We start from the raw sequence: 19,377 nt of genomic DNA on the forward strand, positions 1-19,377 counted from the left end.
TGGATGGCTCAGAGCTTTCTGTTTGTATCCACAATGCTAACAGCCCGTTTAAATAGAGAGTACCTGGATGGCTCTCTGTTGCATTATTACAAACAGGATAATTATTATTTTCTTTAAGCATCAACGTAGTGGCATTGCTCCCTCTTTAGTAAGAAAGACAGCATTAAAAAAAACAAAAATGTTGCCATAGTTGTGTGCCCTGATGAGACATGAACGACGGTAGAGTGATAAAAGCTTTCTGCTAAATTTATTCCAGCCTGCCCACCCATCCTCTTCCCCAGCTCCAGTCTCCTTTTCTAGCTTCGCTCAGGGGATCTAAGTTCCTCTCCGAGTCTGTAGTACACCACCTTACTGGCATTGGCCGCTCTACGATGGGGTACTGAGCAGGAGGAGAAGAAATTACTCCCCCAATGCCCGCCCGTGTCCTCTCAACAGCGAGACTGTTTCCCAGCAACTCTTTTGCAGTCTCCCCCGCCCCAACCCCCTGCCTTTCTCAACTACCACTTGGGCAGAGCCCAATGTCTCCTTCAGTCCCGTCAGTCAGGCTGCCAAACATCCCAACTGACAGCTGCATCCTGTGTCTGATACAGAACACCCCAGGCGCCTCGCAGCCTCGCTCCCCTTCCCTACCTCTTACTAAAGGGGATTCTTCCCAAGCATCCACTGTGCTGTAAATTAAATCTCTGCCCCTTGCATTTTTAAACCGTCCACCCCCTAACCCTTACCGCCAGCTTCCCTCCAAATCAGAAAACCCCAAACACCTGTAAAATTAATCGAAAGCACGCCAACACCTGAAGCAGCGCAAGCGGGATCCACACCCGGGCAAGTCCTCTGTGGCTTTAGTGGTCGGGAATAGCCCGTGCCTGACATGGCCTCCTCTCCCCGCTCCGACCGTTTGACCCCCGAGCCCTGGAATCCAGCCAAGGTCTCGGGGGCGCAGGGTCAACCTGGTCAGCGTCGGGGCGGCTCGGGGGCGCGGCTCGTCTCCCCTCATCCCGCCCCAGCCCGCGCGCCCGCACCGTCGCCGCCGCCACCGCCTCCCGGGTGGGCCCTCGGAACATCCCGCGCCGCGTCCTCCCCGCCCAGGCTCCCGCTTGCCCGCCCGCCGGAGCCCGGCCCGCGCCGCTGGCAGCCATCAAGTGGCTCGTTAAGGAAATGCAGGTGAGTGCGTGCGGCGGGGCGGCTGCCGCCGGAGACGTGGGGTGTGTGCCTGTCTGTTCGAGCGGGAGCAAGAGGGAGCGCGAGCGAGCGGGCCAGCGCGGGAGCGACCGGGAGAGGCTCACCGCCCCGGCTCCCCGCCCCGCCGCGCCCGCAGCCGGCAGCCCGAGCGCGTGGGGCAGCGCCTCGCCCTGACGGAGGACGGTCCCTCAGCTTCTCCGCCAGCCGCTCGTCGGCCTCCCCCGCCCCGCGCTCCCTCCCAGCCCGAGCCCTCCCGCTGCTCCTCCTCCTCAGCCTCCTCCCTCCTCGCGCCGCTGACAGGCAGCCTCCGCGGGGAGAGTGCAGGTACTTTGCCTTCAGAATAATTTGCAGGACCCCGGCGAGCTTGCGGAGCGCCCAGATTTTCTCTTGCCCTCGCCCCCTCCCTCCCGAAAAGAAGATCCCACTTTTGAAACAAGCAGAACCCCCGAAGCAGGAGCAGCAGACCAAAGCCAGAGCCCGACGGGCGGCTGTGCATGTGCTGTCCTTTCTTGCAGTTTATTCTGGGCCTGTGTGGAATAGAAAGACAATTCTTTATTTGACTGGAAGGAGAGAAAAGAGAAGACTCCTCAGGGTTTCCAAGGAAGACTGGAGCGGCTGCTTTAGTAAGTAAACTGTGCTTCCGTATTTCTTGTCTTAAAGTGAGGCATATGCTGAATGAATGCTTCTCCCCCGATGGTATGGGCGGGCAGTTTGTTCGTTTTACCAGGGAACAAGTTGACTTATATAACTTCACTAGTTCTTAATTGAGAAGTGGTTTGCTAAGCATTTTTTTTTTTTTTTTTTTGGAAGAACATTGCATTGAGCAGACTTCAGTGTGGGCAACCATACTGGAGATCTGTTTTTTAAACGCTCATTGTTCACGAGCTATGGGAAGCTTGGTGTTTGAAACGCTGGTTGGTTCTAAGATTCAAGGATGGGTTCCTAGGGAGAAAAAAAAAAAAAAACTTGAGAATTCTAACCCCACTGGTACCCCCTACTGCTACCTTCAACCTCAGTCTTAATCCACACCAACTCCCATCCTTCACTGACTTCTCTTGGTTGCTTGTTTTATCTTTAGTTGTGAAGAGAGCTTGTTTAAAAAAAAGGCGGGGGGGGTCAAGGGAAAGTTAATATAGGTGGTGTGAAAGACTGGAATAAAAGCCTGTTGAGGTTTTTTTTGTTTTGTTTTGTTTTTTAATGCTTGTAGATAAATGAGATGTGGAGGAAAATATGAGAAATAGCTTCGTTTAGAAAAAAAATGCATGGAATTAATTTGGAAAAGGAATCTGAAAAATGTTTTGGAGAGGGCAGAAGCTGAGGCTGTGACTTTGACACAGCAGGTTATAAACTGTGACAGGGCTCAGCAGCCTGTGACAGGTTTAAGGTGTCTCCTAGGGCTGAATATCTCTGCATCAAAAACTTTTGCAGGCAGTATTCCTCTTGGGGTTAACATCACCGTGTCAGTAGCTGCAGCATTTCTGTAAAAACAAGTAGGACACTCTTCCTTTCTCTGTGAAAGGGTTAACGATATCTTAAAATTAAAAAAAAAAATACATTTGGCAATATTTTGTGATATCTAAATAAAATCTTTGTGTTATATCAGGACAAATATAGTTGAGTCAGTTTGTTTTGCAGAAGAGGGAGAGAATCAATAACATTTCAGCAGTTTTTTTCTTTTCTTTATCACTGCCAAATGGATCCTGAATCCAATTCTTCTCGCATTGTTACATATACAGTAGATACAGTAGGAATTACAGTTTAGTTAAAACAGAGCTGATTAACAAATTCAAAGTTCTTTGACATAACGCTCATACTGACTAGTATAGAATACTTATTAGAAAAAGTTTGTTTTTTCTTTAACTTTCAATTTTCCATGTTGGTATAAAATACACTTTTCTAATCATTTTAAGAGTTAAAAACCAGACTGAAAATTAAAACCACTTGTCTCACAGATTTTATTTCTAAGAAAACACCGTACTATCAAATAATACCTAAGGGTTTTCTTATATTTAATTGATGATAATGGTAAAGTGAAAAAACACCTTTTTATTTACTCAAGTTATTATATAAAAGCAGCTATATTCTTTTGACACTGAATTTAAAAAAAAAATTGAAGAGTGAACTAATGATCACTGATTTTAAAAAGGGAGAGATCTTTCAGAACTGTTATTATCCAATGTCAAAAGCTCTGAATATCTTGAGACATAAGTTTTTAGGATAATGAAATAACAGGAGGACAGTTGATAAATTTGTTGACATGAAGTTACCATACATGGAAATCACTTGGTAAAGACTTATCAATATTTCTTGTATATTACTTCATTTTCTATCCAAATGTGTTTTCTTATACATATTACTGCTCTCAGTTGCCACTTCTACCATTAGTTTAAAGTAAATTTAAATAATTTAAAATAAAGACTCAGGTTGATCAGATTTGGATTATAGCAAATGACCTCTACTCATCTGTGACCTCAAATATCTGAAAGAATATCTGATGTTTGAAAACATAATTATTGAAAAATAAAAGGTGAGTTTGTACTGAGGTAACCAAATTTGAGTGGGCCAAACATGTTATTGCCTATATTACTGTAAGACATGTATTCCACAGAAGGAAAAACATGACAGAATTAACATGAAGACTAATCTGACACAGATTCTGTTTCTAATTATGTCATAGTGCTGAGGAAGATAGCCTGAATTACAACCATTTCTAGTAAAGCTTGCACATATTATGTTTGATCATTGTCCCTATATAATAAGAGAGAAGAAAGTCAAAGCTGAATGGGGCAATTTAATTGTCAGGTCTTTTGGCCACCAGCTTTTTGTGCAGTCCAGAAGTGGTTGCAACTTTAAAGTTGAAAAAAAGAAAGTTGCTAAGGTCAGCAGTAATATGTTTTATTATGCAATTGTTCTTGTTATTCAGATCAGATAATGGCCCTATGAAATACATAAGCAGTCTGCAGGGAATGAATGATTAATTCCTCTAAACGTGTGCTTACTAAAGGAGTTCTTACTAATAAAGTGCTGTACAGCTGCATTTGCTTACAGTTGCAGTTGGCGAAGGCAAACATACTTTTCTTTTAATAGTAACATCGAATTTATAGGTATAGTCCTGAAACTATCAATATTTAAAGATTTTATGGACCACATGATCATACATTCTATGGAACCTTTTGGATGTGATTATTATTTCCTTAAAACAAGTGAGACATTGTTAATTAGATGCAATTCTGAAATATGGTTAAATTACTTTGTTTTTGCGTATATGAAATGACATCCTTTCCTTCCTGTGTACTATTAGTAGGGTGCGGATGCAATCTGCAAGAGCAAAGGACGTTTTCTTTAGTAAGGTTAAGTATAAGACAAAAGCTAAAATATTGCTGGTTTATATAAAAAAATTAGTTGGATACTATATTAAAATTTTAGTATGACTAATAGTACACATGACAAGTGTGGCTACCACTGGTGTAAATGGTTTTGCAGTTAGGAGAGTTTCAGTGATTTAACTTTTGCTATCTCTGCATTTCTAAGACTGGCTTATGGGAGAAGGTGGGTAATGGATGGATTTTTAATGGAAATTTGAGAACAGGTGATCTGAAATGCATGCTACATATTTTAAATTCACCTACCCAATGGCTTCTTTTATAGACATTTCTGAAAAAAGTGTGATTTTCAAAGCTGATTAATTAGTCAGCTAATTAGAATATCTATCAATATGTCTTTACATATGTATCTCTCAAATGTCATATCACAAATAACTTTAAAATTCCTCTGTCATTTGAATAAAATACCTCAACCCCAGCAATGTCTTTTTGGACTTATACTGAATTTAATGCATTTTAACCATGCAAATTATATGAAAATACATATTTGATAATGCTAATTTAAAAGTTATAGTGAATATTGGATGAATAGTATTTTGTATCCAGTTTAGTGCCACTTGAATTTATCTCCTTATATATTTAAATGCAAATTCTTTATGGTTACTGTCAGTTCACTGGGTTCTAATCAGGTTGTTCAAAAGTAATTTGACATCCATAAGGAGTAAATGAATTTCCACCAGAACAGTTAAAAAATATATAAGTTAAATGTACTTGTAATAACGGTTATGTTTCTTCAAACACTTTAAAGTGTGTTGAATGAAGGAAAATGAACAACCAAAAATGAACATTACCCACAAGGTAAACATTTATGTGATTCTAGAATTGTTTTGAATTTTCCTCTGATCCTTATAATTGGCTGTGTGACCCCAGGGAGGTAACTTGGACTCCCTTACCTGGTTTTATTCTCTGTCAAGTAGAGAAAGTGGGCTACAAATTGAGAATACTTCAATAATAAAATCTTAGAAACAAGTTAATATAATTACTAATATATGAAATACTAGTGTTTAGCAAATTGTTGAATTACACTATGTCAGCTTGATAATCCATGTAGGAGCTGGGGCAGCCATCTTGTTTGAAGGAAGTCTAAAGATATTTTCCTGAAGCAATGTTGGCAGTGCTTGGATATTGTTTCTTTCTTGGATTAAGTATTTATTTGAGTGGTTTTGAAGGAGAAGGATGGAGATTATTGAAGGAAGGGGCTTGATTAATTTTTCTCTAAACCTCCCTTTCCTCTTGCTACTGAAAGAATATTGCACAAGTGTTTTTGTATTTGTTACTCTATTCAATACCAGAAGGGTATGAAAAGATAAAAATGAGAGGAATTTCTTAGTTTCTTTTGACATCCCTTTTTCTCCTCTTAATTACTTCATATAAGCTATTTTACAATGTCATGTTTAGGTAAATATGTACAATTGAAATTAACTCATGTTTTCCCCTGTTACACCTGTAACAGATGTCACAGCTAGAAGAAGCTATAGAAAGAATTATTTCAACTAATATTTTAAAAAGGAAATTAAATACTTCAAATATTAAAAATTATAAAGATGAGATAAATTTCCAAAATTCACAGAGAGGCTTTTCATCATGGAGCAATATTATCTAAGGTGTTGCATTAACAAGAAAATAGTAAGTTATAAGTTAAAAATATCATTGATGATATAGAATACATTTCATATAAAATATTTTGTAATCATCATACTTATTGTGGAAAGTGAATACAGAGAAAGAATACATATGGTGTTAATTTTAAGTACTTGTTTTTTAAATAGAAACCAATCATTTCTTCCTAGATGCAGTTCATGTTGTATAGTTGATGAAATTAGATACTTCCTCCCCTCTAACAAAATCAGTGTGCCTAGTCTTCTCCTTTTCTGATACAAGTCTCTGAAATGTAGCAAGTGACCTATATTTCTACAAATGTTTTATGTTTTATATCATTGGAGATTGGGAGATCATGCTATATTTAAAATTATTTACTTTAGTTCATGGGGTTGCAAAGAGTAGGACACAACTGAACAACTGAACTGAATGCAAGTTATTGCTGATTAATTATAGAGGGTTCATTTGCTTTTTGTTGTGTATATCTTCATGTGTGTCCATGTGTATGTGTTTGTGTGTTTAGATACATTTATTAAAGATGAAATTTAGTGAAACTAGTATGCTTAAAATTTTTAGAAGCGTATATACAATAATTGAATAGTCAAAGAGAACATACGTTAGAGTGTAATGAATCAAAGTGCTCTCTGATTAGTCCTTAAATCAAATGAAATTCAACAATATAGCATTTTACTAAGGCCTTCCCCCTTTTAATAATTTCATATATTTTCCAAATGTTTGTTTTTAATCACTAACTTGTGTCTGACTCTTTTGCAACCCCATGGACTGTAGCCCACCAGGCTCCTCTGTCAATGGGATTTCCCAGACAAAAATACTGGGGTAGGTTGCCATTTCCTTCTCCAAGGGATCTGCCAGACCCAGGGATTGAATGCATGTCTGCTGTACTGGCAGGCTGATTTTTTACCACTGAGCCACTAGGGAAGCCCATATTTTCTAAATACCACATAATAATAATTATTAAATATTCCTTTTTAATATAAATTTATTTATTTTAATTGGAGGCTAATTACTTTACAATATTGTATTGGTTTTGCCATACATTGACATGAATCCGCCACAGGTATACATGTGTTCCCCATCCTGAACCCTCCTCCTACCTCCCTCCCCATCCCATTCCTCTGGGTCATCCCAGTGCACCAGCCCCGAGCACCCTATATCATGCATCAAACCTGAACTGGCGATTCATTTCACATATAATAATATACATTTTTCAATGCCATTTCCCAAATCATCCCACCCTTGCCTTCTCCGACAGAGTTGAGATGTATAGGATTACGTAGAACCTAATTGCTGTTTTTTTACATGTTCTTATGGACCTTACCTGATTAAGTATATGTACTTAGATCCTAAAAAAATGTAAGGAACAAATTAATATTTGGTTATGACATGGTTTATTACTTAAGAACAGTCATCTTTAACCTCAGATTTGTGGTACTGGTTTGGTTTACCAAGTCGTGTCTAATTCTTGCGACCCCATGCACTGCAACGTGCCAGGCTCCTCTGTCCACAGGATTTCCTAGACAAGAATATTGAAGTGGGTTGCCGTTTCCTTCTCAGGTTAAACATATTTAATTTTAACTGGAATACCTTGCTGTAAGAGTCATTGCATACAGGATGCTATCTGATTTACTTTGCCAAAGAACAAAAACTATTACACTTAAATACAGAATTAGTGAACTTTTATTTTAAAAAGTCCATTTCAAGCCTGCAAATATGTAAGCAATCAGCTACATGACTCTATTAGTGCACTTATTATATTGGGACCTCTGTGAATTGTACCTTTTAAAGACTACCCAAAGTTATATTTCTCAAATATAGTTTGTACTGTTGAAAAAGAGACCCCCTTCAGCAGCTGCATGCACAGAGAACAAAGCCAGACAAGCATATGTGCACATACTCCTTTTTACTACTTACTAAACACCTGGATTATGGAATTTGTATCGCAGGATATACTATTTCTTTTATTAGATTGTCTTGGGAGGCTTAGCACAAAAGCAGTAATACTCTACATGCTGTATCACTGAGTATTGTCCAAGTACAGTGACCTGGAATCTTCATGATCATAAATTCTACTTAGAGGTAGAATAAAGGATGTAGAGAGCAGAAAATGGAGAAAAGGAGAGACTTGTTAATCTCACCCTAGATACTGTATCCTTCCACTATTTTTCTTCGCCCAAATGCTTGAGATATGACTTTCCACTTGGGGTGAATGGCCATGAGAATAACAGGGAACTTGGCTTGCACCTTCACTGTCCCAGTCTTTGCCATTTCTACCTTGTATCCATCTAGAACCCTTAGGGAGGTCAGTTTATCAGTTCATGATCTATATCAATTCCTATGATTTTGCACAAAAATCGAGGGCAATAATTCAGGCACCATATTCACTACACCTAGAAGTTAATTTCTCTTCTGTTTCCCAACTTAGATATATTTTCAAGTTAGAATCACTAGTCAGGATTATGTAATAGGTACTACAAGGCAGCATAATCCATATAATATTTGATCGCCAAATATTTATTGTCTCCAATACTCCAAGGAATGCTGAGTAAACATTCATAAGGGAGCAATATAAAACTTCCCAAATTGTGATCATCTTGTATTCTTAGGAAATCTTTCACTGTTATCAAGAATTTTTTTTATTCCATAGAGAAAATATAATTTTCCTAAAGAATCTTTTAAATTACAGAAAAATTTCCTCAGTTCTTCGCTTCCTTTATCACTTTCCCCCTCTCATTGGCTGTCATCCTGAGTCAGCAGCATCTCTCTGGAAGCTGGTAGAATCCTTGTTGCTAGTATAGCAGCTGTAGGCTATGTTCTATTCCTCTGCAGTTAGTTGATATCCTTTATCATCATCACAGTTGGGTTACTCCATTGCTAATTGGGTAATGTGCCCATTGTCCAAAGTTCCAGAGAGGCAGGTATGATAAGCATAACACTATACCATCCTCATGTTGACAAAATATGGGAAACACAAATAAATCTCCAGCCCACTGTAGCAATTTACAGTCTATGGACCAGTCCCTTTGTATTTTCAAATTCATGGCACACAAGTTATAGTCAATAATTGTGCTGCTGTTTCAGTTACAACAAAAGCATTATTGTAGGAGAGCATGGGGTTTTCCCAGTAAAAAGAACAAACAGAGAGAAAGAGAGGAAATTCTGCCTGTATATTTGAATGTGTGACTTATTTTCATATTTTTTGTAATATATACTTTGCATCAAATAACCAAAGAGGAGGAAAAAAGTATAATTTAAATTTTTAGAAACTTGCTTGGATTGTTAGATATCTTTGGAGTTAAAAAATTACCCTAAATTCATCTTTTGCTTTCTTTAGTTTCTAACTTAATTTTAAAGAATTTCTCTTTTTGTCTTCCTTAAAAGCCCTTGTCAAAGATGTATTGATGGTACTATTCAACAGTAACATTTGACAGTCCTGAGACAATATATGGTTTTAGCTTCAAGGAAAATTGCATTTTACAATATGCTATTAGTTCTTAATTCATATTTATTAATGTTATTTATTTCAGTGGCTCGTTGCTTGTAATTTTGGTGTGTGAGGATGTCTGGTGGCTTTTCCTCTGACTGGATGCATTTGTCCTGTGTCATACATGCTATCCATTTGTTTCCTCCTAGGAAACGTGTGGTTAGCTCTGTAAGACATGGCTTAGCCTCGTGATTTATACCTGTGTGGCTCAAGACAACAGAGCTTTCTTGCAGTAGAAATGTGTGCTTGTGGGACTGAGATCAGCACTTCAGTGTCCCATTTCCCTGCCCCTGAGGATCGCACACCTTCCTCTGGTGTGCATGTGTTTTAGGTGCTTTCTGTTTTCCCATACACCTCTCCATTCTTGGTAAGTGGCCAGACTTAAGAACATAAATACACAGTCACGAAGACATACTAATAATTACTAATTTTTTTCAAGTAGTATATCTTAAGAAATAGTCTAGTTATATTTATATAATACACTACATATGCTTATTTCCAGGGAAGATATTTCAGGCAATATTTGTTCTGGTGTGAAATCTTATGTAGGCTGAACACAGAGATTAATCAGTTTAGGGAGCTAGGTCAGAAGAGATCTTATGTTTCCTACTATAGTAGGCTTCCTTTCTCCCTTATTCAGTAGGGTTTGGATATCTCTTCCCATTTCTGTTTCTACTGCCAAGATTCCCTTTTATGCTCATTTCATTGCCCTTAATGGGTACCCGGTGCCATAGTTACCCAGGGATGAATCTGTTGGCCACATGAGACTCTAAAAATGTATATTGTTAAGGTTTTTAAAAATAGATTCTATCATTGTTTGTATTGGCATGTCCCTTACATTTCAGCCATCACTTTCATTAACATAATCCACATTTCCTAACTAGTTCATTACTTCTTATGATTCTAGTTATCACTTCTTATTACATTAAAATAAAGAAGCATTTTTTTTCCTAATCAGTGATGGCATCAGGGTCTTATTTTCATCATGGGTTTGGGAATATTTTTGTCTTATAGAATCTTCTCATGAGCTTTGAAAAAGCCTTAAGATAGAAGGTGATAATAACAGTTAAACATCTTGACTCTTTAATGTATGCCAGTCACTATTTTAACTGCTTCATGGCCGTTAACTCATTTTATCCCACCTCAGCCCCATGAAGTTGGTAGTTGTTATTTTTAATTTACAGGTGAGGGAACTAAAGTATACAGAACCTAAGGAAAGTTGCCCATTTTAGCAATGTAGTTGCCATTGTAGCAGAGTGGAAAGTGAAAAAACTTTGCACTCTGCCTGCATATCCCAAATTTTAAACCACTTTGCCATTTTGAAATAGGTCCGTTCTCCCGTGTGTACAGCATTAGTGTATAAAAATTCTGCAATCACATAGGTTATATGCATCAAATGTGGACAACATGAGATATCCAGCTCAGCTTTCATGATATAATTCCTTTCAAATGAAGCCAACACAAAACTTTGGAAGTAACTGCTAACATACAGGGTCAGAATACTGTGAAAGTATTGCTCCAGGATAAAAGTAAGAGAAGACACAAAACACAAAAGCGAACTATTTCCAGATAACTCTTGCCAAAGTTGAGTGGGTAAGGGTGGCACAAGTGCTTTAGAATGCATTCCCTTTCTTTCTTTTTTTTTTTTTTATACTGGAGTATGCTCTGCTCAGTCACTTCAGTTGTGTCCGACTCTGTGCGACCCCAGAGACGGCAGCCCACCAGGCTCCCCCGTCCCTGGGATTCTCTAGGCAAGAACACTGGAGTGGGTTGCCATTTCCTTCTCCAATGCATGAAAGTGAAAAGTGAAAGTGAAGTCACTCAGTCGTGTCAGACTCTAGCGACCCCAGGGACTGCAGCCTACCAGGCTCCTCCGTCCATGGGATTTTCTAGGCAAAAGTACTGGAGTGGGGTGTCATTGCCTTCTCCAATATTGGAGTATAGTGTATTTACAATGCTGTGAAAGTTTCAGGTGGCCAGCAAAGTGAATCAGTTATACACATACATATGCATAAGTTGCTTTAGGCATGTCCAACTCTTTGTGACCCGATTGACTATAGCCCACCAGGCTCCTCTGTCCATGGGGTCCTCCAGGCAAGAATACACAAGTGGGTTGCCACGCCTCCTCCAGGGGATCTTTCTGACCCAGGGACTGAACCCTCATCTTTTCCATCTCCTGCACTGGCAGCTGGGTTCTTTACCACTAGTGCCACCTGGGATATAGCCACTCTTTTTTAGAGTCTTTTCTCATGTAGGTCATTACAGAGTACTGAGTAGAGTTCCCTGTGCTATATGTAGTAGTAGGTCCTTATTAGTTATCTATTTTATGGCCGAGTTTATTTCTTTTCTTCCTTGGAGACTGTTGATCTGGTAGAAGGAGAATCTGATGTGCCCTCTGTTTTTGCCAGTGGTGTCTCCCCACATAGGCCCCTTCTCAGTAAGTTGAGTGAAGTGGTTCCCATCAAACAAGCCCCTATAGACCCTTGGACATAGATTTTATGCTGCATCAGGTGTTTACATACTTTGCTACACTTAGTGACTGGTGACCAAGAGCCAGAATTTTTTAGTCAAGCAAGATGTTTGAGTCACTTTGCTTTGTGTAGAAGGCATAGAGGAATACAAATGTGAAGACAGGGAAGATGAGTTCTGCATATATGATGGAGTGAGATTTAGGGTCCAAAAGGCCCCATCTGCCAGTGAATATAATCCAAGGTACTATAATTCATGTTTCCCATGATAAGGAAATGAGACTAGCATAATTAACTGATACAAAATATAAGTGATGCTGATGATGAGCAGTAAGGAAATAAGAAGAGGAAAGCCAAACAATTGGTCCTGTAAGAGTCACTTTAATTACAATTACTTTGGTGCACTCTTAGTATTTATGTCTCATTGCCACATAGTCTGGGTAATATTTACACCATTGCATCATGTTGGATTAAATTTGTTGTAATTTTAATTTGATAGCAATAGTAAAATACTTTCATATGCTTCTTTTCTTCCAGTGTGTTGATTAGTGTTCTTGAATGTTTGTGCAATTGCTTACTTGAAACTTAAATTGAGGGAATATGAGTTATAGCATAAATCATGATTTAATCTTTAGGTTATAAGGATAGAAAAGTTAAACTTGTAAAAGATTAAAAAAGATTGAATAATATAATCTTGTGTGTGCAGTGTGCTAAGTTGCTTCAGTAGTGTCCAGCTCGGCAACACTATGGACTATAGCCTGCCAGGCTCCTCAATACATGCAGTTCTCCAGGCAAGAATACCGGAGTGGGTTGCCATTTCCTTCTCCAGGAGATCTTCAGACCCAGGGATGAAACCCACATGTCTCTTAAGTCTCCTGCGTTGGCAGGCAGGTTCTTTACCACTAGCATCACCTAGAAAGTTTCAGTTCAGTTCAGTCCAGTCACTGAGTCATGTCTGACTCTTTGCAACCCATGAATCGCAGCACGCCAGGCCTCCCTATCCATCACCAACTCCCGGAGTTCACTCAGACTCACGTCCATCAAGTCAATGATGCCATCCAGCCATCTCATCCTCTGTCATCCCCTTCTCCTCCTGCCCCCAACCCCTCCCAGCATCAGGGTCTTTTCCAGTGACTCAACTCTTCGCATGAGGTGGCCAAGGTACTGGAGTTTCAGCTTCAGCACCAGTCCTTCCAATGAACACCCAGGACTGATCTCCTTTAGGATGGACTGGTTGGATCTCCTTGCAGTCCAAGGGACTCTCAAGACTCTTCTCCCAACACCACAGTTCAAAAGCATCAATTCTTCAGCACTCAACTTTCTTCAAAGTCCAAAAAGCTTACTAAACATTTATTTGATTTCTAACATATGAGAAATGCTCGAGCTTATTGATAGAAATCTGGTACCCTAACTTTGAAAGGACATGAGAAGTATCTTTGATGTTCTGTAAAATTATCAGAAATGTGTGACATTTTAAAATCAAACTCAATAAAATATTAGCTTTGTTCTTCCTTAACTTAATCAACACTTTTTATGTCTATGGTATACATGTGTCAAGTTATCATTTTATTTAATACCACAAGATGTAACACATGTATTAATACAAAAACTTTCATGCTCCCTATATTTGGGGAAATACAGAATACCAAATAGAGAAAGTTAAAGTTATATTATGGCTCATATTTCAAGAGGCACAAACCTCTTCCTTTCAGGTGTGAATGATACGGAAACAGCTTAATGAACAGTTTTATTGGATTATCTCCCCGCCAACCCCCCCAAGATCTTGGTAAGGTCTTTCCTCCCTAAGGTGTTCTGATTACTTGCCAAGAAATTCAGTGAATTTTCCTTTGTAAATTAGAATTAAGAAATAGAAAATGTGCCAGACTGGGCAGTTTTATGATGTAAACGTGTCCACTGGAAATTGTTAAACTGTTAAAACTCTTGTTGCAAGTTAAGATCTGGCCTTCTATCACTGAAAAGCTTGGAGGCAGAGTAGTGTCAAGCCTAAAAAACAAAGAAGCTCTGGACTCTTGCACACACTGACAATAATGTCTTTGTATTTCTCTTGATTTATGAATAAATATATCATAATCTTAAGGTCCAAAGTATTTTTAAATGGGTAGTTAATTATTCTTAAAATGTAATATACTCATTATATACAGTATAATTTGCATATACAATATGAGTTGTGCAAGATATCTTGGATTAGATCTCTGCAGGCAAACAAATCTAACAGATCCAGAAAATTAGCTAAAATAAGCAGAATCTGCAATTTCAAGAGAGTAAAATTTTTTAAAAGTCTAGGTTGTCTCATCAGTTCTATGCTGGCATCCATGTTTATCTGTGAGGTCCTACCATAAAAATTATATTATCAGGACCAAGCTCTGTCAAGCCCACCCTCTATTATCTACTAAACTTTTCCCTATGCAGTAATTTTACTTCAGGATCTTACTGAATTCCTATATTCCATTCAGGCTGCTATGACAAGAATACCATGGACTGGGTAGTTTATAAACAACAGAAATTTATTCCTCACAGTTCTGGAAACTGGCATGCCCAAGGTCAAGGTGATAGCAGACTTAGTGTCCGGTAAGAGCTCATTTCTTGGTTAACAGACAATCACTTTCACTTTCATTAGACAATCTTCTTACTGTATTCTCACTTGATAGAAGGGGCAGGAGAGTTCTCTGTAGTCTCTTTATAAGGGCACTGATTCATTCATGATGATTCTACCTTCATGACTGAATCACCTGCTTCACTACATACCATTGAATAGGGGAATAGATTTCAACATAAGAATTTTGGAAGAATGTCACATTCTGTCCATAGCACATGTCTTACCTGGATGACTACTTCCCATCTTCCTACTTCCACCCTATCTCCTCTATTCTTCTCTCTCCCACCAAACGATTTTTTTTAATGCAAATCTGATTATGCTTAAAACATTAAAGGATTCCTTATTTCATGGAGTATAATGTTAAAAACAGAAACTTAGTGTGATGTAAAAGCACCTTCCTGACCCTACCTTCTCATCTTTATTTCTTTCTTGTCTTCTACTACACTATGTACTCTATAATAAAGTCATATACACAGGTTGAAGTTAACACTTAAATAATTTAAGTAGCTTGTGATGAAAATTAAGAGACTATCTCAAATTTTGTATTGTTACATGTTTGTGTACTTCAGACACTAACTTTGAATCTGATATCAGAGTATCATGAGTATTCTTTTCAGGCAATGACATAAGAATGGCAACTTTGAGGGACTTATTTCTTTTTGTGGCTTTGCTCAAGTTGAACCAGCTACTATATTATTTCTGCACAACAAATCGATCAGTTTTCTGTTGCTTCCCAGCAGCAGCCAGTATCTGCCATACAAAGTAATGATGTCTAGCAAAATTTTATGTTGTGTTTCCCCTGCCAACTCCAAAGTGGTCAGCCTGCTTTGGTTTACCATCCTGGAACTGTGTGGGATTCTTACTGTAGCCCAGCCCCCACAGGCACAGACTCTGCTGCTCACAGCTTGGCTGGGCTCCAGATCTTTGTTGCTGGAAATGCTACTGTAACATCTGTTGAGTATTGCATGTATGTAGTTACTCACATCAATCTTAAAAATTTGGGTGCACTTTCCAGGATCGTGGCACACATTGTATAACATGAAAATTAAATGTCTTGAAAAGAATGTTGCAGATCAAAAAGGGAAACAGTTAATAAGTTTTTACAATGTTGCTTTCATACTAAGACCTTCCAGAAAACTTTTGTTGGATATTTGGATAACATATGACTGATTTTCTGTGGAATTAACCAGGTAGAGAAAGTTTTGTGTTTTTTTTTGAAGGATAATTGCTTTATAGAATTTTGTTGTTTTATGTCAAACCTCAACATGAATCAGCCATATGGAAAACTGTTTATATAAGGGCTTGACAAAATAATTGATTTTTTAAAGTTAATCAGTTTTGTCTTAGGAAAAGTATTCAGGATTTTAAAGTGATATATCATGAGATAAAATAAATATGTGCTCACAGCTTCCATGTCTGTATTTTTCATGACCTTGGAAAATACTGCATGAACCCCTTCTTTAGACCACAAATCCAAAATAATGTGATGGCTACAAGATGTTGATTGGCTCCATAGTAATATGTTTCTATAGTCTAAAGAACAATGGGTTCTATTATTGGATCTGTTTTTTTATCAGTAACTAAAGCTGATAAATATTGAGTCTGATCTGTTGGAAGATTGGAAAGACTGGGAAGGGGGAAAACTGAGTAGAAGAGGAAAGAATCAAGATGTTATTGCTGAAAATAACACAACTGAAGGGGGGAAGGCCTTTTTTAAAAAATTGAGTAATCTTATTTTAGTCTATGCAAAATCTTGGAATTGAGCTTTCTGATTAAGTAAATTAACAACTACATGATCAGTGGAATAGTTTAGAAACCTATAAAATATTCATGACCAAACTTTGAAAAAAAAGTTGCAATATCAGTCCAGGTAAGCAGTTATTTGTACATTTGTTTTTTTCCCATAGAGTAACCAATCTAAGAATTCTGGAGCCCCATCACCCACATTTTGGCTCATTTTTCAGGATTCCTAAGTGATTTAAAATTAAATGAATTTAAAGTACTTATTTGCCCATAGGCTACACTTCAAATAATTATAGTCAACAGTCAATAAATCAGATTACAGTCTAAACCTTTATAACCATGCGACCCCAAAACAAAGTCTTTGAAATGAAATAGAAATATTTTTCTTACATAATAGCTTTAAATTGAGTGGTCCAGGCTGATGGGGTGACTCTTGTTTCACAAGTGCATTCATGAAATCCAGATTTCTATCGTCTTGTTGCTCAGCCATTACCTAGAGAGGGGTCCTCAACTGCGGAGTCCCATTTAGATAATAAGTAGATAGGAAGTCTAGGGAAACAGCTTTGCTTTAAGCGAATTTACATCCCAATCCCATTGTATCTAGTCACATGGTCATAGCTGGCTGCATGGGAAATTGGGAAATGTAGTACGTAGCTGGGGGTTATGTACCTAGCTAAACAGGGACATTGCTGCTATTAACAGAGGAAGAGGAAAATGGACATTAAAGGAATTAATATTTCTACTTTATTTAGTTCTTTATCTTATGAAAAATTGGTGAGAACTTAGTCTTTTTTTATGTGTATCTTATACTATCGAGAATTTAGAATATATATTTGATATTTTGTCATCTATCCTGTTGTTTGAATTAGAGAAAAAAGTCTAGTTCAAAACATTTAATATCACTAATAATGAAGAAGAGACTCCATGATATTCAATGGCCAGATTCTTATAATTTTTTTTTTTTTTTTGGCATGTAAAGGTGAAATTAGAACCCAGGTAACTTAACCAACATTCCAGACTTCTGTGCAATAAAGACTGTGTCTGCACTTTTATAAAAGTTTAATTTTGTACAGAGAATCACCTAAAAATGTACAAGTTTAAGAATACTGCTAAAATGTTGCTGCTATTTTTTTAACCTTCATTTTCCTTCCATGATAGTAAATCTGTCTGTGCTGTGTGGGTTGAGCTCACAAACAGAAATCATGGGCTGAGTCTTATTTGCTTTAAATTATGATAGTAGGTCAGTTCCTTTTTCTGATGACACATCTACTTTGAGCTAGGAAATTCAAAATGCATAATACTTATGATAAAACTGAATACAGTGAGATGAAATCAAGGAATGAATTAATAAAAACATATAATTGGTATTTTATAGTTACAATCTATGTCTTTTCAGGTTTTGTAAAATTTTCTGAATTTAGAAAACAGAGCCTCAGTCTGTGGCTTGCTGGTCACTCTATCCACAGTGCAGTTGTCTGATAAGACTATCTTGGTTTCTAGTGAATCCTGCTGGTAGATTTGAAGAGGGCAGCTAATGCCTGAATTTTGCATCACACCCATCCATCAGGAATGTGTTAGCCTTCATGCTTTCTCAGTGAAGAATTGTTATAAAGTCACCCCGGAGATCAGAATAAAATGATAACTTGCAGCAGGCTCACCTGGAAAGACACAATATTGGATGGAAGTCATGTTATGTTGTTAATATACACTGTAGAATTACTTATGAAAAGGTATAAAATGCTTCTTTCTGACATTCTGGCTGTAAATAATGCAAGAGTAAACACCTTAATAATTTCAATTAATTCTGAAGTATAGCTTTAATTTTTCTAATTAGAGCTGATATTCCTAAATCTGAGACTTCTGGGGGAAGTTAATGAAATCTTTGCTTACCATTGCAGTTACATTATAGAACTTGCTGTTGAAATTCAGGACACTTTAATTAAAAATATTTTCTAATCTAAAATGTGCAGTTTTAATGCTTTGAAAAAGTTTCAAGTCATACATTATTTTAAAATGAATTTTAAATGAATCCAACTGCATTTTTCAACTTCTGTTGATTTACTATTTCAGTGTTAATAAAATGCCAGTTTTCTTCGTAGAGTCAAATGATAACTTATTGAATTAGTTCTATAAATTCATTTGAATGAAACTCTGATAGTGCTCAAAGTATATTTATACAAAGAATAGTTTGTTATCACTTTGGTTTGGAAGACAAAATAAAATAAGATATTAAGTTATTGTAGGCTACAAATAAAGCATTTAACAAATATATTTGCATAAGGTAAAATTTTTAATAGATAATTTTCGTTCAAATAATAGCATGCTTCCTTACTAAGAGTATGGATAGTAAGCAAGGACATAAAAGGGCTCCCCCCAGATTTCTTCCCCAGACATGCTATTTGTTGCCAAAACTATTTAACAAATGAATTTACATATTCTAAAAAAACCTTCATGGGCAGTCTTTGTACCAAATAATGACTTGCTTCATTACCAATAGTACAGATAATATAAGGGCATTAAAAAGGCTCTCCCTGAATTTCTTTCCTAAATATATTATTATTTGGTACCAGACAAATTATTTATTCATTTTTTTTTCAGATCATGAACTCCTTATTTTCTTTCTTTTTTTAATTTTAATTTAATTTTATTTTTTAACTTTACAATATTGTATTGGTTTTGATAAACTATTCAAAATGTGTATTTGTATATGCTAAATAATTTAATGGAAAATCTTGGTACCAAGTAATAGCATATTTGGGAAAATTTGAGAGCCCTTTTATATTCTTATTATCTGTTCTATTGGTGATGAAGCATGTTTTTCATGCAGTCCTTAACAGTAAACTATAATAGCGAAAAATAAAGACCTTGAGGTTGTTAGAGAAAATA

At 37.3% G+C, this 19,377-nt stretch overlaps 1 protein-coding gene across 23 annotated transcripts in view; it reads left to right on the forward strand.

Annotated features, from left to right (window-relative positions):
- Positions 1–1,474: 1,474 nt before the first annotated feature.
- Positions 1,475–19,377, forward strand: part of PTPRD (protein tyrosine phosphatase receptor type D) — a 2,527,413-nt gene continuing 2,509,510 nt past the window's right edge. For 11 of the 23 annotated variants that reach the window (XM_070794548.1, XM_070794556.1, XM_070794550.1 and 8 more), the window contains exon 1: positions 1,476–1,802. The gene's annotated coding sequence lies outside the window, so the exon portion shown is untranslated. Of the gene's footprint in view, positions 1,803–19,377 lie in introns of all 23 variants that reach the window. The other 12 variants (XM_070794551.1, XM_070794552.1, XM_070794555.1 and 9 more) reach the window with 5 other exon arrangements.

The sequence above is a fragment of the Bos indicus genome, chromosome 8, assembly GCF_029378745.1.
Source record: "Bos indicus isolate NIAB-ARS_2022 breed Sahiwal x Tharparkar chromosome 8, NIAB-ARS_B.indTharparkar_mat_pri_1.0, whole genome shotgun sequence".
NCBI lineage: Eukaryota > Metazoa > Chordata > Mammalia > Artiodactyla > Bovidae > Bos > Bos indicus.